The sequence below is a fragment of the Esox lucius genome, chromosome 17 (genome assembly GCF_011004845.1).
Source record: "Esox lucius isolate fEsoLuc1 chromosome 17, fEsoLuc1.pri, whole genome shotgun sequence".
In the NCBI taxonomy this organism is placed as follows: domain Eukaryota; kingdom Metazoa; phylum Chordata; class Actinopteri; order Esociformes; family Esocidae; genus Esox; species Esox lucius.
In genome coordinates this window covers 10,465,834-10,489,585 of record NC_047585.1, presented here as the reverse complement: position 1 = coordinate 10,489,585, position 23,752 = coordinate 10,465,834, and the positions used below count along the sequence as shown (strand labels likewise).

At 41.5% G+C, this 23,752-nt stretch overlaps 1 protein-coding gene across 3 annotated transcripts in view; it reads right to left on the bottom strand.

Moving 5' to 3' along the window:
* Positions 1 to 23,752, bottom strand: part of LOC105006624 (metabotropic glutamate receptor 4) — a 335,106-nt gene that overhangs the window by 101,460 nt on the left and 209,894 nt on the right. The gene's annotated exons all lie outside the window — the stretch shown is intronic.

Sequence of the window (23,752 nt, the reverse complement as noted above, 5' to 3'; positions counted from 1 at the left end):
AAAATGCCAGGTTTTTGTTATGTAAAAAATGAGTCAAAGATAAATCATGTCAATACATTTTCCACTTTTAATGTGACCTATAATGTGAACAATTCAATTGAAAAATAAACTGAAATCTTCGAGGGGGAAAAATGAAAAATAAAAACCTTACAATAACCTGGTTGAATAAGTGTGCATACCCACTTATAACTGGGGATGTGGCTGTTTTCAGAATGAACTAATCACATACAAACTCGACATTTTCTTAGTTGCATCTCAGAGCAAAAGCCATGGTCAGCAGAAAGCTTCCAAAGTATTAGAGGGATCTCATTGTTGAAAGATATCAGTCAGGAGAAGGTTACAAAATAATTTCCAAAGCATTAGATATACCATGGAACACAGTGAAGGCAGTCATCATTAAGTGGAGAAAATATGGCACAACAGAGACCAAGAACTGGACGTCCCTCCAAAATGTATGAAAAGATAAGAAGAAAACTGGTCAGGGAGGCTTCTAAGAGGTTTACAGTAACATTCAAGGTAATGCAGGGATTTCTGGCAAGTACTGGCTGTGTGCTACATGTGACAATCTCCCGTATTCTTCATATGAATGGGCTATGGGGTAGATTGGCAAGAAGTGGGTGGATTGATTTCCTGCCTGTTGGGCCCTGTCTGGGGCCTCCCCAGGTTAGGGCCACAATGTCGCCGGACCCCCCCATCTCAGTTCCAAGGTCTTACGCTGCTATACTATTGTGCTGGGGGATTGGGTCAGTTCTCCTTCCCCACTAAATTCTCCTTCTCCAATATAAATCGTTGTTGAAATAAGGAATGCATTTTCTGAATTTTCCCAGTCTCCTCCCATTTTAAACTTTAGGAGGACATGAGGTCCTGGTCCACACCTGTGGAGTACCTGGTTTGGGGGCCCGTTGCTGTCCCTATCCTTCTCCATCTGGTCATACTTCTGACCTAGTCTAAATTTAAATAGACTCTGGATTTAGCCCACATGCATTTATGAATTATTCCAATTGGATTTACCCGGCACAGCCAGAAGAGGACTGGTCACCCCTCTGAGCCTGGGTCCTCTCTAGTTTTCTTTCATTTGATTGATTGATTGATCCAAGCCCGGCTGAAGTTTGCAAAAACAAACATTAAGTCTCTCAAAAGCACTTAAAAATGTGTTATGGTCTGATGAAACCAAGGTTGAACTTTTTGGCCATAATTCCAAAAGGTATGTTTGTCACAAAAACAACACTGCACATCATCCAAAAAACACCATACCCACAGTGAAGCATGGTGGTGGCAGCATCATGGTTTGGGGCTGTTTTTCTTCAGCTGGAACCGGGGCCTTAGGGTGGAGGGAATTATGAACTGTTCCAAATACCAGGCAATTTTGGCACAACAGCTTCAGGCGTCTGTTAGAAAGCTGAAGATGAAGTTCACCCTTCAGCACGACAACAACCCAAAGCACACATCCAAATCGACAAAAGTATGGTTTCACCAGAAGAAGATTAACATTTTGGAATTGCCCAGACAGAGCCCAGATCAGAATCCATGGATCATCTGTGGGGTGATCTAAAGAGGGCTGTGCACAGGAGATGTCTTGGCAATCTGACAGAGTGGGTAAATATTGCCACATCAAGATAATAGACTCCTACCCAAAAAGACTGAGTGCTGTAATAAAATCAAAAGGTGCTTCAACAAAGTATTTTGTTATGAGGATGTCCACACATATGCAACCATATTGAATCATATTGAAGTATAAAGCAATGGTTTAGCAACCCTTTCCAAAGGCGCTGTACAAAACCCGGAAGTTAAAATGCGAATTCCCGTTTTTGGCCAGCTATGTAAACTCTAACACTGACTGATCCCGCAAAGGGTGTTCAACTGGTTATAGGCTATTCCTATTTGTTTTCTAATGCCTCTTAATATAATCTAAAGGTAATCAGATTACGTTACTGATTTTGAGTAATCTAAACGTTACATAACTGATTACAAATGTGGACAGGTAACTTCTAACTGTAACAGATTACATTTAAAAAGTAACGTACCCAACTCTGCTGGTATAAATGGATGCAGTTGAAGTCAATTGACAAGTAGTAAGCTCCATGCATGGTAGCTAGTTACTTAAATGAAATGGAATGTAAGTGATGCATTTTTAATGTACACTGACAGCTGTTTTAAGTTCACCAAGTAAGGTGAGTGGTGGGTAAATGGGAAATTGTTTTGTTGAAACATTATTTCCATTAAATGCTTTTAACGTTAAGCTAATATGTAGTATACAGTTATAAACTAATAGTATTCTATTGCCATACCTAAAAGCTCAGACCTTTCCATTTCAATCAATGAGCTGGCCACCTTATTTCTCTGGGCCATGGCTCCAGCAGATTTGCTCTTGGGGCCAAGACCAGCGCACCGGTACTTCTCAACTGGCATTTACATTTCAATGGCTAACTGTGAACTTTAAAACACTCACACAAAGCAACTGTCTTGATGATTTAGAGGTTATCGATTCTGCTTACCCCAGGACTTTAGTGTCACACTCCTGATGGACAGACAATAACACTAGAGCCTTCATTAACATAAAGGAATGTTGAAACCCTGAGGTGATTTCTAGTGACAAGACACCAGTATTACAGAGGTAGGCCTGCAAAGGAGAGGTTGGGGATGTTCCAGGAAAGCAAATAGTTATGTGACAGACCACAAGGCTGGTTGATTGTTTGTTCAAAAAGACAATGTTATTAAAAATGTGGTCAAAACAAATAGAAATAATGTCATTAATGCTTTCTAAAATAGCTTTCTTAAAAAGCAATTCACAGCGTCCTAGAAACGTAGTTACAGTCTGTAATGGTAGCTGCAATATTTAAATGGATTATTTCAAGGTGTATTAAAGGGGCTAAAACTGTTGTTTTTTGTATTGTAATGTCAGATAATGATGTCTTCAGTAACAGGGAAACGATAATATTTTCACAACATTTAGTCACCATTTAGTCTTTGTGTATTTAAAAGCCCTTCCTAAAATGCAGTTTTTCTATTAGACAACAAAAGGGGAACCCTTCTTTCTCCCATCAGCCTCACAAAGCCACACACCTATCTCTCCTCCTTCAAGCAATAGCTGATGGAAGCAAGCAAAAACACTCAGTCATTTCCTAAAAACATTTTACACAGTTCACTCAATTTCAAGCGTGAAAACAACTAGTGAATAGTTTTGGGAATTATTGTGACATCTAAATAGCTTTTTTCAATTTTAATCATTTTAAAAGATACCACTTTTATGGCTTTTGTAAGCTAGATGACCAAAATTGGATGAAATGTCATGCTTTTAGAGAGACCCAATTCCCTCACTAATTTCACAGTTGCTAAAATTCATCACAATTCATCACTTTTTTGTATTTCTAAAATAACAAACAATATTGTTTCTACAGCTTTTTTAAGCTGGTGGACCAAAAGTGAAAGATAAACAGTTGTTGGTGTAATTCAGCCAACTTCCACAAGGTGGAAGCAAATTAGGGATACAGCCTTTAATCTAACTCAAATAACTATTTCCTAATAAGCAAAAGTATAAAATATAACCTTGTTCCAACTCTCTCATACTTTGAATAACTGCCAAACCACAAAGTGGTCCGGGGCCTCCCCTGGATAGGGACACAGTGTCACTGGACCCGGTCGTCTTAGCCCCAAGGTTTTCTACTTCTCCACTGTAAATCTTTGCAATCCTAAGGAATGCACTCTCTAACTTTTCCTTGTTCCCTGTTCCGTTTAAATTTATGAGGACATGAGGTCTTGGCCCACACCTTCCAAATACCAAGCTCTAAAGCACAGGTGTCAAACCGGTTCCACGGAGGGCCGAGTGTCTGCAGGTTTTCGCTCTCACCTTGTACCTGATTGATTAATGAGTTCACTAATTGGTTAATTTCTACCCCCACCTGGTTGTTCAGGTCTGACCTGGGAACCAATTTAAAGGAAAACCCAAAGACCTGCAGACACTCGGCCCTCCGTGGAACCGGTTTGACACCCCTGCTCTAAAGACTCGTTGCTGTCCCTGTCCAAAGTCTTCCTGGTTGTGTTGCAGATCAAGATGGTACCTGACAATTCCAGTTGCTACTCCCCTGAAACCCCCCCCCCCCCGAGCTGAGTGGTGCTGGGCTGTGAGCACAGGTCCCACTAGAGGACATGGCCCTCATGTCACCCTCATGGAGTCTGTTTCTAACAGTGTGGTCAGAAACATGCACACCAGTAGCCCGCTGGAGGTAATTATGTAGGGCTCTGGCAGTGCTCCTCCTGTTTCTCCTTGCACAAAGGAGTAGATACTGGTCCTGCTGCTGGGGTATTGCCCTTCTACAGCCCGGTCCAGCACTCATGTAAGCAAGCAAGCAAACAAGTTTATTTATATAGCACAATTCATACATCGAAGCAATTCAATGTGCTTTGCAAAGAAAAATATATGAAAGTACAATAACATAAAAACAAATACTCAAATGAAAACATCAAAACAAATGAAAACATCATAATAATAAAAAAAATACAATAAGAAAACATATAAAGATAGAAAATGGGGATAAAAACATAGGAAGCTATAAGGCTAAACAGTGTGGTTAAATTTAAGTGCTCAGTCATAGGCATGTGAAAAGAGGAGTGTTTTTAACCTGGATTCAAAAATTGATACATTTGGGGCACGTCTAAGATCTTCTGGTAGTTTATTCCAGTTGTGTACAGCATGAGTGCTAAACGCAGCTTCTCCACGTTTAGTTTGGGCTCTGGGCTATTCTAGCTGACCTGTGTTCATGGATCTAAGAGCCCTGCTCGGTTTATATTCTTCAAACATATCAGAAATGTATTCGGGTCTTAAACCATTCAGATATTTATAAACTAAAATCACCACTTTGAAATCTATTCTGTAACTGTTATTTTCACTTCTTGTTTGCAATGATCTAAGTCAGTAAAAACGGTGCTCCTAAATGTTGTGTAGTGCTTCTCACTTTGGAGTTAATTAGAAAAAACAATGCTTTGACAGTTAGGTTGCATTTCAAGCCCTTGATGGTGGCTTTAAGTTAAAAGAATGTCTTCGGTACAGATTTTGAAAACTCACACAACATTATAAATGAAATGGAAGAGCTTCAACCCAAAACAAAAAGGCATGATCTGTTTAATACTCAATATTTCTGTTTTTTATAGGCTATTCATTAGTCCATTGAGTAATACAATCCCCCCCAAAAAGTATGAATGTCAGCATTACATATTCATGATATAGCACTTTCAGTTGAGTCAGATGTTGATGAGTTTCAAGTATTTAAAGTAAAGTCTCCCCCCATTGGTTCAAATTGACATATTGCTATGTCTATCCCATGCTGAATTCATGTTCAATTAACTTTAAAAAAACACAATCGTTGTAGCCCCGGAAAACCCAATTCATTGTTGTGCTGCTCCAGTGCATTTCCTAATTGTACTTCTTTCCACTTCTGTTTGGTAGTTATTCATGTCTTTGTGGGCATTTAGCGTGTGCAGCCACTGGAGGATTAAAGATTCTAGATTCCTACCATTTAGGTGTGTGGATTTGTACATTTGATAAAGAATTCTGTTAGTGTGGGTGTTTTAGTTCAGTCATTCATTGCATGGTCTCCAACTTGTTCCTCTTGCGCCCTTTGAAAACCTGACCATGCGTCATCCCATTGTGCTCTCCCCTCAGGGAGTGTTTAGCTCATTCCACAAGTAGTAATTGGGCCATTGAGTCAGTGTGTGTTGTGAGTTTATAACACACTCTCCAGTAACTGTCTTCTCTGCTCAGGCTTAATACACTTTTTCTGTATTTTATTAAATAATATCTTTTGATACAGTAATACATTTACTTCACACTGATTAGGTAAATACCGTTGTTTGTTAAATATATAGAATTAGCCTAAACAAATGACCAAATAAATTATTATTCATATTATAAAAAACAGCAGATGCCATTGAATCACTCCCTGTTATTTTACACATTCCCATTAGCATAATATGATACAAAATAATTTTAATTACCAATACGTTCTAAGGCTGGGATACAAGGGCTATGGAGGGTGAAGCCCTTACCTTAAGATCTTGTTAGCTCACTAGAGTGGATAGAATAACAAATCAGAACAAATAAACTAATCTGTTCCCTGCCTTTTGTGGGAGCCTCTCTTCGCAGAGACTGGATACTTTTTTCCGACACAAACCTGTGTCACAATGCCTCTTACCTACATAAACTGAGTACCTGAAGCAAGACTGCGCTTTTTGTCACGTCTATGTGAAGTTGTTAAATACCGCATTGGCATTGTGAGAGTTTTGATGTGCACGTGTGCAGACTGGTTGGTTTCTATATATTCTGGATGTCAAAGTGTCAGTATTGTATAAAAAATGTATATTGATACAAGCTATTTTAGCCTTGCGAATGGAGAGACAGTAACATAAACAGAAATTGATTTTGAATTGAGAAATGTAATTAGCTTTTTAAAAATTAGTAATCTAGAAATTGATACATTTTTATATTGAAATTGTACTTATGAAATTAAAATGATTGAATAATGCATTCACTTTTCAGTTTTACAATTTAGTTTCAATATGGTCAATATTGCATTAACTTTTCATGTTTCAACTCTAAAAATGAATATTTCTGGTATTTTTTTAAATATTCAGATTCCATAAAAATGTATTAAACAAATTCAGAAGTTCTACATCGGTTCTCTTCCATGCAGGGAAAGTAGACAGAGAAAGATGACCACAAAATACATGAGAAAAGTTGCACCTTCAGACTCTGCTGTATTTCCACAGTAACCAACTGCATGCTGCAGGAAGCTATATTAAAACAAAGGGGTCATCTTTGATATTAAACTTCAAGAAACATGATGTTTTTCAAATGTGAGGGGCACAAATACAGGTGTAGCGTGTGACGCCGAACTGGGGTGCAAGCTGCCCTTACATGGACCCCCCCCCACCCTCCCGGGATGAAATATAGCAAAGCGGTATATATGCATGGAAAGCTGATCCTGAGCTCTGACTGTAATAACCACATAGAAACACACAATAAAAAATAAAATTACAAAAAAACATTTTTTTTATTGAGTTCAAGCACAGGCCCCCCACCCACTGCAGGCCCTGGTGCAACCACACCCAGGATAGTTATGTCAGTGGGGACAAATATGTTTTTGCAAACGCCCATGGTTTTGGAATGGGCCGGCCAACAAGCTCCTATAGGTGTGATGGTCGGGTGTCCACATAGTTTTGGCCATATGCTGTATGTGCTCTGATGGACACAACATCTCATTGATTCTGCAAGAATAAACACGGAAAATACAGCCTTTAGACATTTAATTTAATATTACTTAGTTTACATATTGTCTATGATGTGCGCTCTTGCCTGTACTGTACTCACAACCTCACCTCCCAAGCTCCACCACTCTCATGTGTGACTACACTGGTTAACTCAACATAGTTCTGGTTCTGCTAATAAATATGAACATTCAAGTTATGGGCTATACATTATAACAAACAATTTAGTTTTTAGTTATCCACCATTATAGACAGCATTTCACCTCAGCTCCACGGTTAATCTTTTTTCCCTGGCTGTCTGATCCTCTGGCTGTCTGATCCTTGTCAAGGTCACCATCTGACCCTGCTAAAATGCAGGACAGAATATGACATGCACAACTTGATCTACTTTGACGCCTGCAGAACCTGATGGCAATGTTTTATCTGTAAGACCCAAATTAGGTTGAAATGTAAAATGCAGCTACCTATGTAGGGAACTAAATATAACGTTTTCTTTTCTTTACTAAATATAACTAACAAGAGATCAACTATTAAGCTAGTTTGTTAGCTAGCTATATCTTCTGTCTCATAGCTAGCTAGCTGTAGCACTCAATTTGTCTTTGCATAAAAAGTATGTCTAACTTCAGTCTTTTCTTGGCTGGTGTCATATCAGTGCTAGCTGTGAGTGAGGTGAACCTAGAGTAATGTAGACTGTTTGTTAGCTAGCGATAACGGTAGCTAGCAAGCTAATATATATTTTGCAACTATCGTTCATAGTTAGCCTAACTACACCTTACCAGTTTTAGAAAAACACTCTGATAAGCTAAATATCTACCTTATTCATATGTTACTGAAGGTAATTAGCTAGAGGTAATGCCACCCAGGTTACCAGACTTTCATCAGCCAGAGATCACTGTTTCTAGTAGCAACGGAAGCCTCTGCTCCACTACGGTAACCAGACCAGCAACTATATCAAAGCAAAGTGCCTGCGTGTGGTCCGAAAGCCATTCTGATTGGAATTACACAATTGCTTACCATACTGCCACTGCACCACTCTAAAGAGTTTGAGCTTTTCTTACACCAGAGTTGTAGAGAAAAAGTGGGGGGCACATATCCTATTCATGTATAATGAAACCTATGCCCCTGTGTTCAACGACACAATAGCAACACTGTCAATGATAAGTTTGAATTATACTTTAGAGTTATAATTTAATCACTTGCTAAGTAGTGGACAGCAGGAATTCAGGAGAGGGGGTAGCTTACTACTGTAGCTACAGTAACTAGCTCCTGGCACGTCACTTGAAATTCATGGATGGGGGGCTAACCCTCATTTTGGGTTAGCCCCCCAACGTGTAAATCTATCAAAATACGTATTTTTTTTGTAAATGTTGGCTTAAAGTATACCTGTTTGTGTAGTTTGTGTTAGACACAGATCTAATGACTTAAATTCTATCCAAATAAAGAAATGAAAGTCCATTCTGTCCATCCAACACCATCAATACGCAAAAAAACTATAGTTTATAGAAAATGTACATCCACATGCAGTAAATATTCTGTTTATTAACTAACGTGATTTCTCTGAATCATTCTGAATCATTTCAAAACAGATTTAGTCATTAGCTTATCTCGGAATTTTCAAGTCATTAGCTTATCTTATTTTCATAAAAAAAGTGATCATAATTTAAAAAAGGAAACATTTAATAAACGGATCTCCCTTCTGTAATGAATACTCAGGAGAGGAAGGTTATGATTCAAGCACAGAGCGCAGCAGACTTTATTAGAGAACACTCCACAGGAGAAAGCTTAAGTCTGGGTTGGGAGGCAGGCAGGTGGTCATACACAGGAAACCCAGGAGGATAAAGCAAAGGTACAGGCAAGGAGAAGGCTAAAAACGGAGTCTAGCTAAGTCAGGCAGAAACTGGTCGATATACAAGCAATTCAATAAACAACGGGTAATTCAAACAGGCTTAGTAGAGTAGGCCTGTCACGGAACAAACAAAAAGGACAAGGTGAACTGAACAGAACTAAATACTGGTGCTAATGAAACTCAGGTGAGTGAACAGGTGACTAGAATTCTGGTAATTGCAATCTAAGGAATGAGGTGCATTAAGGTGATTGGGAGTGTGAGGTGCATTCATGGGATTGGGAGCTATGTCGAGGACCTGAGCTGGAGGTAAACATTTCAGTTTGTTAGAGGCATCGCTAAAAACACCCTATTATCGACCACCGTCCCCAATTATTGGCCACTTTACTATTTTGTAGAATTACATTGTAATTTATTTTTATTTGTATTACAAATGACAGATCCTAGTTTTCTCTGAAGTGTCTACTAGAAAGTTGAAGCTAGCTTTAATGCCTTCCAGGAAAGAAAATAAATACTGATCACTTTGATATTACAGGATGCCTGGTCTGTCGTTCAAGTCGAATTTCACAAATTGCAACTTGTCTAAAACAATTATATTTTTTAAATCTCAAAAAAATAAATTACCTCCATACATTTCTATAAAAAATTGAGGTTTGTTATCTGAAAGGGAATGTTTATTAGCAAAACTGTACCGTTGCTTTCCAGTGCATTTACATTTTGAAATTGAGAGGATTTACTTCTCCGACCACTAGAAATGCCCGATAATGGGGGTGGCCAATATAAGGGACCCAGGTTCTGGTTCTTAAATCTTGGGACCAGCTCATCCTGGTCCTGGTTAACATTATAGCAGCAGCATTTTGAATGAGGTGCAACTGTTTTACAGTCGTTTTGGGGAGTCCAATTAAGAGGCCATTACAGTTGTCAACCCTACTAGAGATAAAAGCATGGATGAGCTTCTCTTGGTCTTTTTGGGACACCAAGCCCTTGATTCTGGCTGTATTGATGTGATTGTTAAATGTAAGATCAGAGTCTATCAGAACACTAAGATTTTGCACTTGGTCCCTGGTTTTTAGGGCCTGTGAATCTAGCTCTTTACTAAAAGTAGATCTCTTACCTTTGTTGCCAAACACAATAATCTCTATATTATCTTGGTTAGACAATGTTGGTTCATCTAGGGATTTATGTGTTCTATACAGTGGTACAGTGAGTCTATTGAGCTGTTGTCATACGGTTCGAGAGCCATATATTTGAGTATCATCTGCATAGCTATCCTGCTATGTTGTTTTGTAGAATTTGGCCCAGAGGTAGCATATAGAGATTGAACAGAAGCGGGCCGAGAACTGCTCCCTGGGGAACTCCAAATGTCATAGCCACCTTATTAGATTCATGATTGCCAATGGTGACAAAGTAACTCCGGCCATCTAAATAAGACCTTTAATAAGGACTGTCCCATGGACTCCTACACAATTTTCCAGCCTGTCTAGAAGTGTTCTGTGATCTACAGTGTCAAATGAAGCACTGATATCTAATAGAACCAGAACTGTTATTTTATCCGAATATCAGTATTCAGCCATATACCATTTAAAATATTTATCAGAGCCGTTTCAGTACTGTGGTGAGGTCAGAAGCTTAACTGAAATGTGTCTAAGAGACTGCTCAGTTCACAAAATCTCTGAGTTGATTGAAGACAACCTTTCAATGATCTTGGCTATAAAAGGGCAGGGATGGGGACAAGTCACACATGGTCAAGTCCAAGCAAGTCTCAAGTCTTAACCATCAAGTCTCGAGTCAAGTCTCAAGTCACAGTTCAGATAAATCAAGCAAGTCAAGTCAAGTCAATGGTTCACCCTAAGCAAGTCAAGTCGAGTCCTTATAAGTTTCAAGTCAAGTCACAGTACTAAAGAGATGAACACACACACACACACTGTCCTCTGTTTCTGACGTGCGCTCAGTGCGAAGCTCGATTTCAAAATCAAATATTTTTCTCCTCCACGGTGCAATTTTTTGGGGGGACGAAGCGGAGGGATCTTGAATCAGCCTGAAGGGGTTGTATTCGCTATAACAACCGCCTCGCTATACCTTATCTCGCTTATTACATGGCTACCTACCAAATAAATCTATAATTTGAAAATATTGATTTCAAAAGGAATTTATTGATTTAAAAACGATTGTATTGCTTCCTCTAAAGAAAATAGTCCGTTCCGTCTCTGGTTAGAATCCTGCTGCGTCCATAGCAACGCGCTGTTTTTCATGGCAACGGTCTGTTATCAAGAAATAACACGCATTCTGCACTGGAATTCAGCCAATCCATGTAATAAGGGCTAATAATAACAACCTTATAAACTAATTATTGTGACTGAAAAACTGCCTAATATGTAATTACGCTGTAATTATTATTTTAAAAAAAAGCTCTTCGAAATGTTTAGGTGCTAGTAATCACATAGGCGCCTCCATGTTAGCCTTTCAGGCGTTAACTGTTAGGGAGTAAGCACAATGCTTTTTAGTTTCCACACGCAGTCTACAAACACTTGAAAATGCCCACATTTAATACAGACATTATAGCCTACGTGTAATAATATACATGCCCGCTCATTTTAAGATGCCCATCAACATTAAAATTCAGGCTATGCCACTGTTATAGTCAAATTCCCTATTTACCAGACGTATTCTGAAATGATAATGGTCACATTTCTAACAAGAAAAAAATATATATATAATATGCAACCAAGGCCAAATTATGACAAACAAAAGATTAATTAATTACATTAGTAACTTAATCGTTATAGATCTTAGTGAAACTGAATATAAAGAGATTACTTTCTTACCTTTCCTTGTGGTTCTTAAAATAACGAATGAAATTTGACGTTGTTGCATATTTAGCATCTGGCAAATCTTTTTTTATTCACACGGTCCAGTTCAAAGTCCTTGTATCCAAACGATACTATTTGTGGAGCTCGACTAACGTTACTGTCTGCCATGTTTGGCGCGGTTTGAATTGTGCAGCGTTAAAGGCACATACGCTGATTAGTGGTGCTGATGTCACAACATAATTTTATTGCTGTTTGTTTATTATAAGTTCAAGTCATTTTCGAGTCTTCCACTTCAAGTCAAGTCTCAAGTAACTTGTTCTCAAGTCAAAGTCAAGTCAAGTCATTTTCATACTTTAATCAAGCAAGTCACAAGTCCTGAAAATTGTCATGTGACTCGAGTCCCCCACCTCTGTAAAAGGGAAATTTAAAACAGGTCTATAGTTGTTCAATATAAATACATCCAGTGTTCTCTTTTCTAAAAGAGCAGTTAATAGGATTTGTTAAAAATAAAAAAAAGCTGCCCCCCTCGAAGCTTAAGTCAGTAGTCAACAAATGAAGTAGCTGTAAATTGATTGAGAACATTGATTTCTTAATGCCTCTTTTTTGAGGTTTACAACAACAATGACTGGCCTTTACAAAGATCATCATTTTTTAAGTTCATGAAAGACATGAGCCCTCTAGACTCCTCATAAAACAGAGCACCAGTCAAGCCCAAGTGGATCCAGCACAATGAGTCATTATTGAAAGATCCAAGACTTCCAGAAAGTTCATTCCAGTGTAGATGTTGCTTAACTTAACACACATAATTCTGACATTACCTAAATGACAATAGTGGAACGAGTCATGCAGAAAGTGTAGATGAGCATGCAATGGACATCTTTGCCACAAATCTACAAGAGCCAGAAGAGAAGTATCTTTGATTTTCCTACAGGATGTGGAATCAACCTTAAACAGGGATGCTGGAAGATGACCAAAGTCAACATCTGTCAATTGCAGCATAAAGTTCAAGTAGTAAGTTAAATTTGACATTGAAATCCATACCATACCATACCATCTTCTTCCGCTTATCCGGGGCCGGGTCTCGGGGGCAGCAGTCTAAGCAGGGATGCCCAGACGTCCCTCTCCCCAGACACTTCCTCCAGCTCTTCCGGGGGGACACCGAGGCGTTCCCAGGCCAGCCGGGAGACATAGTCCCTCCAGCGTGTCCTAGGTCTTCCCCGGGGTCTCCTCCCGGATGGACGGGACCGGAACACCTTCCCAGGAAGGCGTTCCGGAGGCATCCGAAACAGATGCCCAAGCCACCTCAGCTGACCCCTCTCGATGTGGAGGAGCAGTGGCTCTACTCTGAGCTCCTCCCGGGTGACCAAGCTTCTCTCTAAGTGATCGCCCAGCCACCCTGCGGAGAAAGCTCATTTCGGCCGCCTGCATCCGGGATCTTGTCCTTTCGGTCATGACCCAAAGCTCATGACCATAGGTGAGAGTAGGAACGTAGATTGACCGGTAAATCGAGAGCTTCGCCTTGCGGCTCAGCTCTTTCTTCACCACGACAGACCGATACATCAACCGCATTACTGCAGAAGCCGCACCGATCCGTCTGTCAATCTCCCGTTCCTTCCCTCACTCGTGAACAGGACCCCTAAATACTTAAACTCCTCCACTTGAGGCAGGCACTCTCCACCAACCTGAAGTGGGCAAGCCACCCTTTTCCGACTGAGGACCATGGCCTCGGATTTGGAGGTACTGATTTTCATCCCCACCGCTTCACACTCGGCTGCAAACCGTCCAAGTGCATGCGGAAGGTCCTGGCTTGAAGGGGCCAACACGACAACATCATCCGCAAAGAGCAGAGACGAAATCGTGTGGTCCCCAAACCTGACACCCTCTGGCCCCTGGCTGCGCCTAGAAATTCTGTCCATAAAAATTACGAACATAACCGGCGACAAAGGGCAGCCCTGCCGGAGTCCAACATGCACAGGGAACAAGTCTGACTTACTGCCGGCAATGCGGACCAAGCTCCTGCTTCGGTCGTACAGGGACCTGACAGCCCTTAGCAAAGGACCCATATTCCTGAAGCACTCTCCAAATGTGGATTGGTTGGGCAAACTCCCATGAACCCTCCAACACCCCGTAGAGGGTATAGAACTGGTCCAGTGTTCCACGGCCCGAATGAAAACCACACTGTTCCTCCTGAATCTGAGGTTTTACTATCGGCCGTATTCTCCTCTCTAGAACCCTGGCATAGACTTTCCCGGGGAGGCTGAGAAGTGTGATCCCCCTATAGTTGGAACACACCCTCCGGTCCCCCTTCCACCGCCCAACGACATCCCCAGTTGAGATCAACAGCAGCCCACCTCTACTGTAAACAGCGTTGGTAGGGCACTGTTTCCCTCTCCTGAGGCGCCGGATGGTTTGCCAGAATCTCTTCGAGGCCAGCCGATAGTCCTTCTCCATGGCCTCACCGAACTCCTCCCAGGCCCGAGTTTTTGCCTCCACAACCACCCGGGCTGCAGTCCGCTTGGCCTGTCGGTACCCGTCAGCTGCCTCAGGAGTCCCACAAGCCAACCAGGCCTGATAGGACTCCTTCTTCAGCTTGACGGCATCCCTTACTTCCGGTGTCCACCACCGGGTTCGGGGATTGCCGCCTCGACAGGCACCGGAGACCTTACGGCCGCAGCTCCGAGCGGCCGCTTCGACAATGGCGGTGGAGAACATGGTCCACTCGGACTCAATATCTCCAGCCTCCCTCGGGATCCAGTCGAAGCTCTGCCGGAGGTGGGAGTTAAAGATCTCTCTGACAGGAGACTCTGCCAGACGTTCCCAGCAGACCCTTACAGTACGCTTGGGCCTGCCGAGTCTGTCCAGCTTCCTCCCCCGCCATCGGATCCAACTCACACCCAGGTGGTGATCAGTTGACAGCTCCGCCCCTCTCTTCACCCGAGTGTCCAAGACATACGGCCGCAGGTCAGATGAAACGACAACAAAGTCGATCATCGACATGCGGCCTAGGGTGTCCTGGTGCCACGTGCACTGATGGACACCCTTATGCTTGAACATGGTGTTCGTTATGGACAAACTGTGACTAGCACAGAAGTCCAAGAACTGAACACCGCTCGGGTTCAGATCAGGGGGGCCGTTCCTCCCAATCACGCCCCTCCAGGTGTCACTGTCGTTGCCCACGTGGGCGTTGAAGTCCCCCAGTAGAACGATAGAGTCCCCAGTTGGAGCACTTTCCAGCACCCCTCCCAGAGACTCCAAGAAGGTCGGGTACTCTGCACTGCCGTTCGGCCCGTAGGCACAAACAACAGTGAGAGACCTATCCCCAACCCGTAGGCGCAGGGAAACGACCCTCTCGTTCACCGGGGTAAACTCCAACACATGGCGGCAGAGCTGGGGAGCTATAAGCAAACCCACACCAGCCCGCCGCCTCTCACCATGGGCAACTCCAGAGTGGTGAAGAGTCCATCCTCTCTCAAGGAGTGTGGTTCCAGAGCCCAAGCCGTGCGTAGAGGTGATCCCGACTACCTCTAGTCGGAACCTCTCAACCTCACGCACGATCTCAGGCTCCTTCCCCGCCAGCGAGGTGACGTTCCACGTCCCTAGAGCTAGTTTCCGTGTCCAGGGATCGGGTTGTCTAGGCCCCCGCCTTCGACTGCCGCCCGATCCTCTCTGCACCGGCCCCTTATGGTCCCTCCTGTGGGTGGTGAGCCCACGGGAGGGCGGCCCCATGTCGCTCGTTCGGGCTGGGCCCGGCCGGGCCCCATGGGGAAAGGCCCGGCCACCAGGCGCTCGCAAACGAGCCCCAACCCCGGGCCTGGCTCTAGGGTGGGGCCCCGGCTGCGCCATGCCGGGCGACGTCACAGGACACAAAATCTTTTTCATCATTAAGGGGTTTTTGAACCGCTCTTAGTCTGACCCGTCGCCTAGGACCTGTTTGCCTTGGGAGACCCTACCAGGGGCCATTGAAATCAAAATGTTTAATTATGTGTATTATATCTATTGATCATAACATATCTTATATAGACATGGTATGATCATGGAAAAATTATGTACAGTAGTCAAAAAATTAAACCCTACAAGGTGGGTGTGACAATGATTAATGGCTAAACTGACTAAATAATCTACTGATTCAAGGCTGTCCTTGTGATCTTTTTGGACATTGTGGGGTTTAATGGTGTAGTCACTGCTGAAAACTGCTACAGAATGCTGCTGGGTAGGCATCACCACTCCCCACATCCTCCCTTTCCACCAACTCTGAATGTGAGTTAACCTGTCCTGTCATACGCCTCTCTGTGTCAAGTAAAAATTGCTCAATCTGAAACGTTTAGTAAATTTAGAGTAATTTAGAAAATGTACTACAATTCCATTTCCAAAAGAGTTGGAACGCTGTGTAAAATGTAAATACAAACAGAATTCAATGATGTGCAAATCATTTTAACTCTATATTCAATAGAGAATAGTACAAAGACAACATATCAATTTCGAAACTGAGAAATGTTATTGTTTTTTGAAAAATATATGCCCACTTTGAATAAGATGCCAGCAACACGTTTCAAAAAATTTGGGACTGAGGCAACAAAAGACTGGAAAAGTTGTGTAATGATAACAAACTAAACCGGGTCGAACAGTAACATGAATGGGTATTAAAAGATCATTCCAGAGAGAGTGGGTCTGTCAGAAGTGAGGATGGGGAGGGGTTCACCACTCTGTGAAAGACTGCGTGAGCAAACAGTGAAACAATTTAAGAATAACGTTTCTCAATGTAAAGTGGTTTGAGTGTTTCATCATCTGCAGTACACAATATCATTAAAAGATTCAGAGAATCCGGAGAAATCTCTGTATGCAAGGGACAAGGCCAAAAACCAATACTGGATGACAGTGACTTTCAGGCCCTCAGGCGGCACAGCATTAAAGTGGAACTGAACCGATTTATGAAGTATGGCCCCTATTATTGTTGTTATACGATCACAACATTTTAGCTGACAACTAAAAGAGCATAATTGTGCATTTGTAAATAAAAAAATTTTAAACTTTACTACTTCAATACTACTTTTTTGCTGGTCAAACGAACCAGCAAAAAAGAGATGCAAATGGGGATCATGCCCTAGGTTGTAAAAATTATCTTTATAGTACCGAAGACTACCAAGTCCTACCTCTCAAGTGGCAACCAGACCCGCAACCAAGAGTAGCCACTCTGTTCAGCTGGAAGAGAAAGCGTGAAGACACGCTAGCCGGCTAGAGGAGGTATGGTCTGTAGCTTCCAGGCATAGTGTAGATATGTATATATTGTAAGATATATAGACTGTAGCAAAATAATTGGTGGTACCGATACATGTTTTCATGGGAACTGCTTCTTTCTAAATTAAACACAGATGTGTTCAGAAGCGTGGTACCCAATTAGCTAACATCTATTTGGCTTAGGTTAGCGATGCTTAGCCCATCTATCCATTAGCTAGGTCATTATTGTAAGGTTTATAGCACTAGCACCCGATAAAATAATGACTTAAATTATTTAAAGACTACCATAGTGTATTAAACCGGCATTTCATGACTGATGTATTCTAGCTTGTTTCCAAGTAGTTTTAGATCAGTTAGTTAATAATTAATTATTGTACCAACTATGCAACCACTATCACCTCAGATTGCATCATTTTATCATCACAATTATTTTGCTGTTTAATAACCCCTGCCTGAGAGGACTAATAAATAAAAACTGTTTTAAACTTTTCAGATAAGATTTGTGACTTGACCTTGGATTCCTCAGAGCTTTATTTTTGGCCTCATTTACACAAGCAGTCCTATCATTTTAACCAATCACTTGGTTAAATCACTTGGCCTTGATGGCCTATACCATTTCTGGTTATCACATCCTTATTATTTTGGGACCAGTAATATATATACATATATATATATATATATATATATATATATATATATACTACATCAGGTAAGTGTAGTCAACTATCAGGTAAAAAAAAAACACTGCAGGCATCCACACAGGAGATTTAGTGTACATTTATAGAAAATACACTACTACAAGAAAAATGCAATTGCCAGGAAAGATTTCAGGCACGTCTCTCTGTGGCTGCCATAGACTACAACAGCAATGTGACACAGGATCAGGCAGTTACAAAGGACAGGAAACTGCAGTTCTCCAAGGCAGCTAAGCAGTATGTTGTTGTCCAGAACAGGAAAGAGAAGACATACAACTTCAGGCAGGAGATCATGGCTGGAATAGCTAACTGGTGCAGAGAGAAGACCATCCAAGTACTGAGGGAGCAGATTGAGAAGTAAGAATGTCTGAGAGATGCACTAGGGCAACACAGAGGGTCTGAGAAACCAGACAAGGGATCTATTGCTAAGCATCTCAGTTGCTTCCATAAGTAAAGGGTAGTGTAAATGGTTTCCTGAAACACCTATTTGAAAGCAAATCTGCATTAAGTAGATTGGTTGTGTTTATGTAAACTTGGTTAAAGGCAGTGACATTCATAGGTTTATAAAAGTTGATCTGTATGTGTTTCCCATAAATGGCAATTACTTATGAACTCATATGCAAGAGGTTTTATACTTATTTACAACATCCACAATTGAATATTGTAGTACACTGGCAGGTTTATAACTAAAGGCCTATAGCCAGGTTCAATTAAATTATTAGAACCATCTTGTTTTTCAGAATACCATTTACTAAATGAAGCTTATTGTAATAAATTGTTCCAATAAGTCAAATGTTTCCATCATAAAAAGAATATTCAATGCCGTTTTATTCCTCAGAGGGAAACTTGGATCGGATAGCATGGACAACACAAGCAGGTTTAGGCACACTGTTCCTTCTTCCCAAGTTCCCCCTTGCCCACAGGGTGAATTGTTGATAGGCAGTCAACCTGTAAAGACTGAACCATGAGGAACACATATTGTAATTTATTCATTTGTCATGTGGTCAAGTTGTGGAACTTCATACTCGATATGAATTAACTTACAAAAATGTCTACTAAACTGAGGCCCAGCCAAGGCTCTAATACCTGTAGCAGTTTTAGGCCAGCTACATAGTTAGCTAATTCCAATTCCAGCACAAGGACACAATGACACACTTCAAATGTAAAATAAAATATATCTACACCCACTGCTACTGGTTAGTTCACATACTGTAGTTATAGCTGTTAGCTCATGCCTAATGAAGTAATACCCAGCTGTTCCTCTAAACACGTGTCTAAATAGTTACATATATGTACCGGCATTTTGACATAGCTTGCTCCAAAATTCACAGACACGATAGTAACACCACACAAAAGCTAGCTAGGTACCTACATCGTACTTGGTTATGTTTAACCTAGCGAACAAGTTATCAACTGGATCATAAGCTTGTAATGTTGTACAAACCCGTTTCCAAAAAAGTTGGGACACTGTACAAATTGTGAGTAAAAAAGGAATGGAATAATTAACATATCTCATGAATTTATATTTAATTCACAATATAATATAGATAACATATCGAATGTTGAAAGTGAGACATTTTGTAATGTCATGCCAAATATTTTTCAGATTGAGGACCATGGCCTCGGATTTGGAGGTGCTGATTATCATCCCCATTGCTTCACACTTGGCTGCAAACCGTCCCAGCGCATGCTGACGATCCTGGTTTAAAGGGGCCAACACGACAACATCATCCGCAAAGAGCAGAGACGAAATCGTGTGGTCCCCAAACCTGACACCCTCCGGCCCCTGGCTGCGCCTAGAAATTCTGTCCATAAAAATTACGAACATAACCGGCGACAAAGGGCAGCCCTGCCGGAGTCCAACATGCACTGGGAACAAGTCTGACTTACTGCCGGCAATGCGGACCAAGCTCCTGCTTCGGTCGTACAGGGACCTGACAGCCCTTTTCCCAGGCCCAAGTTTTTGCCTCCACAACCACCCGGGATGCAGTCCGCTTGGCCTGCTGGTACCCCTCAGCTGCCTCAGGAGGCCTGATAGGACTCCTTCTTCAGCTTGACGGCATCCCTTACTTCCGTTGTCCACCACCGGGTTCGGGGATTGCCGCCTCGACAGGCACCGGAGACCTTACGGCCACAGCTCCTAACGGCCGCTTTCTACAATGGCGGTGGAGAACATGGTCCACTCGGACTCAATATCTCCAGCCTCCCTCGGGATCCAGGCGAAGCTCTGCCGGAGGTGGGAGTTAAAGATCTCTCTGACAGGAGACTCTGCCAGACGTTCCCAGCAGACCCTTACAGTACGCTTGGGCCTGCTGAGTCTGTCCAGACTGAAACCTAATGAAAACTCCAAATTCAGTATCTCAGAAAATTTGAATATTGTGAAAAGATTCAATATTGAAGACACTTGGTGCCACCCTCTAATCAGATAATTAACTCAAAACATCTGCAAAGGCCTTTAAATGGTCTTGCAGTCTAGTTCTGTAGGCTACACAATCATGGGGAAGACTGCTGACTTGACAGCTGTCCCAAGGACGACCATTGACACCTTGCACATGGAGGGCAAGACACAAATGGTCATTGCTAAAGAGGCTGGCTATTCACAGAGCTCTGTGTCCAAGCACATTAATAGAGAGGCGAAGGGAAGGAAAAGATGTGGTAGAAAAAGTGTACAAGCAATAGGGATAACCGCACACTGGAGAGGATTGTGAAACAAAACCCATTCAAAAATGTGGGGGAGATGCAGTGGACTGCAGCTGGAGTCAGTGCTTCAAGAACCACCATGCACAGATGTATGCAAGACATGGGTTTCAGCGGTCGTATTCTTTGTGTCAAGCCACTCTTACACAAAACACAGCGTTAGAGGCGTCTCACCTGGGCTAAAGACAAAAAGGTTGCTGCTGAGAGGTCCAAAGTTATGTTCTCTGATGAATGTAAATTTTGCATTTCCTTTGGAAATCAAGGTCCCAGAGTCTGGAGGAAGAGAGGAGAGGCACAGAATCCACGTTGCTTGAAGTCCAGTGTAATGTTTCCACAGTCAGTGATGGTTTGGGGTGCCATGTCATCTGCTGGTGTTGGTCCACAGTGTTTTCTGAGGTCCAAGGTCAACGCAGCCGTCTACCAGGAAGTTTTAGAGCACTTCATGCTTCCTGCTGCTGACCAATTTTATGGAGTTGCAGGTTTCATTTTCCAACAGGACTTGGTACCTGCACACAGTGCCAAAGCTACCAGTACCTGGTTTAAGGACCATGGTATTCCTGTTCTTAATTGGCCAGCAAACTCGCCTGACCTTAACCCTATACAAAATCTATGGGGGTATTGTGAAGAGGAAGATGTGATACACCAGACCCAACAATGCAGAAGAGCTGAAGGCCACTATCAGAGCAACCTGGACTCTCATAACACCTGAGCAGTGCCACAGACTGATCGACTCCATGCCATGCCGCATTGCTGCAGTAATTCAGGAAAAAGGAGCCCCAACTAAATATTGAGTGCTGTACATGCTCATACTTTTCATGTTCATACTTTTTAGTTGGCCAACATTTCTAAAAAATATTTTTTTGTATTGGTCTTAAGTAATATTCTAATTTTCAGAGTTACTGAATTTGGGATTTTCATTAGTTGTCAGTTATTATCATCACAATTAAAATAAATAAACATTTGAAATATATCAGTCTGTGTGCAATGAATGAATATAATATACAAGTTTCACTTTTTGAATGGAATTACTGACATTAATCAACTTTTTGATGATATTCTAATTATATGACCAGCACTTGTATAGGTGTGGTAAACATGCCCCTGTCCAAATTTTTTTGAAATGTGTTGAAGGCATGAAATTCAAAATGGGCATGTATTTTTCACAAAACAATAACATTTCTCAGTTTCAAAATTTGATATGTTGTCTATTTTCAATGAAATATAGGGGTACATGATTTGCACATCATTGCATTCTGTTTTTATTTGCATTTTACACAGCGTGCCAACTATTTTGGAAACAGGATTGTAGTCAAAGTGTTGTTTTTATAGGAAGTATGTATTGTTACCTGAAAAAACATTTGAAAACATTGTCTCAATCTAAAAAGGCTGTTCCCTAATTCATGCAAGTACAGGTATGTTGTACATAAAAACAAGAAATCACCACAGATGTATTGGAAACTGGACATGTTAATATCAATGATGAAAGCTGTCAACAATTAAATTATACATTTTCACTAATATTTGTATGAATACATATGCACTTACATTTTTACATGAGTTCAAAGAGAATTCAGATTTACAATTACATATGCTCATACGATCTTTACAACCAGGAATCGGGCAATGATTATCCCTTCAAAATGAATTCCTGCATTTTAACTCATGTTTTGTGACTGCATAGAAACTGATAAGGGAATGCATCCATATTTTCCATTGGAGTTGGCGAGCATGGAAATAGTTTTTGAAGGTATCTGCAGGTTTTATATAGTCATAGTCTTATGTGCGAGTTTCAGATCCATTGGCTGATTTTTCCCAATAATTCGGGTAAAGTCAAGTCGTTATTTATAAGTCCAACCAGGTATACTAAATTAAGTAGCAGATGCCTTCAATGGCCATGTTCATGCTCACGTATCTGAGGAAATGTGAACACATCATCTTTTCTATGGGACAAAAAAATGATAAAACCAAATACTGATGAGTCAGTCTTCTCTTTCTCTCGGTAGCAAGGGCACACTCAACCACTGCATGAGGTCTCGGACAGCCATTCTTCCATCTTGCCACAGCCTGATGATTGCTCCTGAAAGTCAAGTTTATATTATTTTCAAGCTTTGGAGCATTGAATGCTGCTTCCAACCAAACTCTGTCCAATTGTGATGTGTTAGGTACCACATCAACAGGTTTCTGGTAATTATCGAAAATATTGTTATTTTCAGCAACAATCTAGGAGTAATTGGGGTTAAGTGCCTTACTCGGGCTCAAAACAACAGACTTTTCACCCTGTTAGCACTGAGGTTTGACCCAGTAACCTTTCGGTCTCTGGTGATATTCTTCAACTAATAAGTTACCCTGCCGCTCATCCATGAGCCAGACACACAAATGTGGGCCACCAGGCTCAATTTGTTCTATGTCTGAGTTCCTTATTTCTGTAGAGGTAATAATGGTATTTTTTAGTTTGTAATAACTTTGCAACACTCCATCCCTTTCATTTTCCCATAGGGATATTACCCAGTAAGAAACAATGCTAGTATAAAACTCCTTCTTGCTCATTTACACCTTCCAGTGTCCCTTAGGATCCCCATTAGCCCCTGCTCAATCATACATTGTCGGAAAGAAAAGATTCACAGTTTTCTGAATGTTCAGGTAAGCAGAACTCCAGTAACAGAACTCTACAATTACTACAAAAAATAACTGTGAAGTGTTTTGACCAATACAAGGAGTCGCTACAGAATGACGTGACAAGACACCCCTGTCGGATGGTTCAACCATCCACCCCACACCAATTTGTGCTGCCATATGCTGGACCACCGGGTATCATCACAATGCCGCGATCAGGATACAAATCCTGGCCACCATAATGCAGTTGGGCAGCTTATTTGTGGTCCCTAAAAATGGGAGTACTAAGGTCATAGATGTAAATACCCCAAAATTAAAGTTGACAGTCTGCACTTTAAAACCTCTTAGTCATTGTTACATTTTGAATCCAATGTGCTCAAGTGTACATCCAAAACCAAACGTGTCCGTCCAAATACTTATGGACTACACTGTAGGTTGACCTGAACAATAAAAGGTATGAGTCTGATGGGTAGCGGTTAATCACTAACAACATTCTTTGAAGATAAAAACATTAGCTGTTCAGACACTCACATTTGTAGTCACGCAGGCACACACACTCTGCATCAAATGGTGTAAGCAACATTAGCCCCTGGCCACCA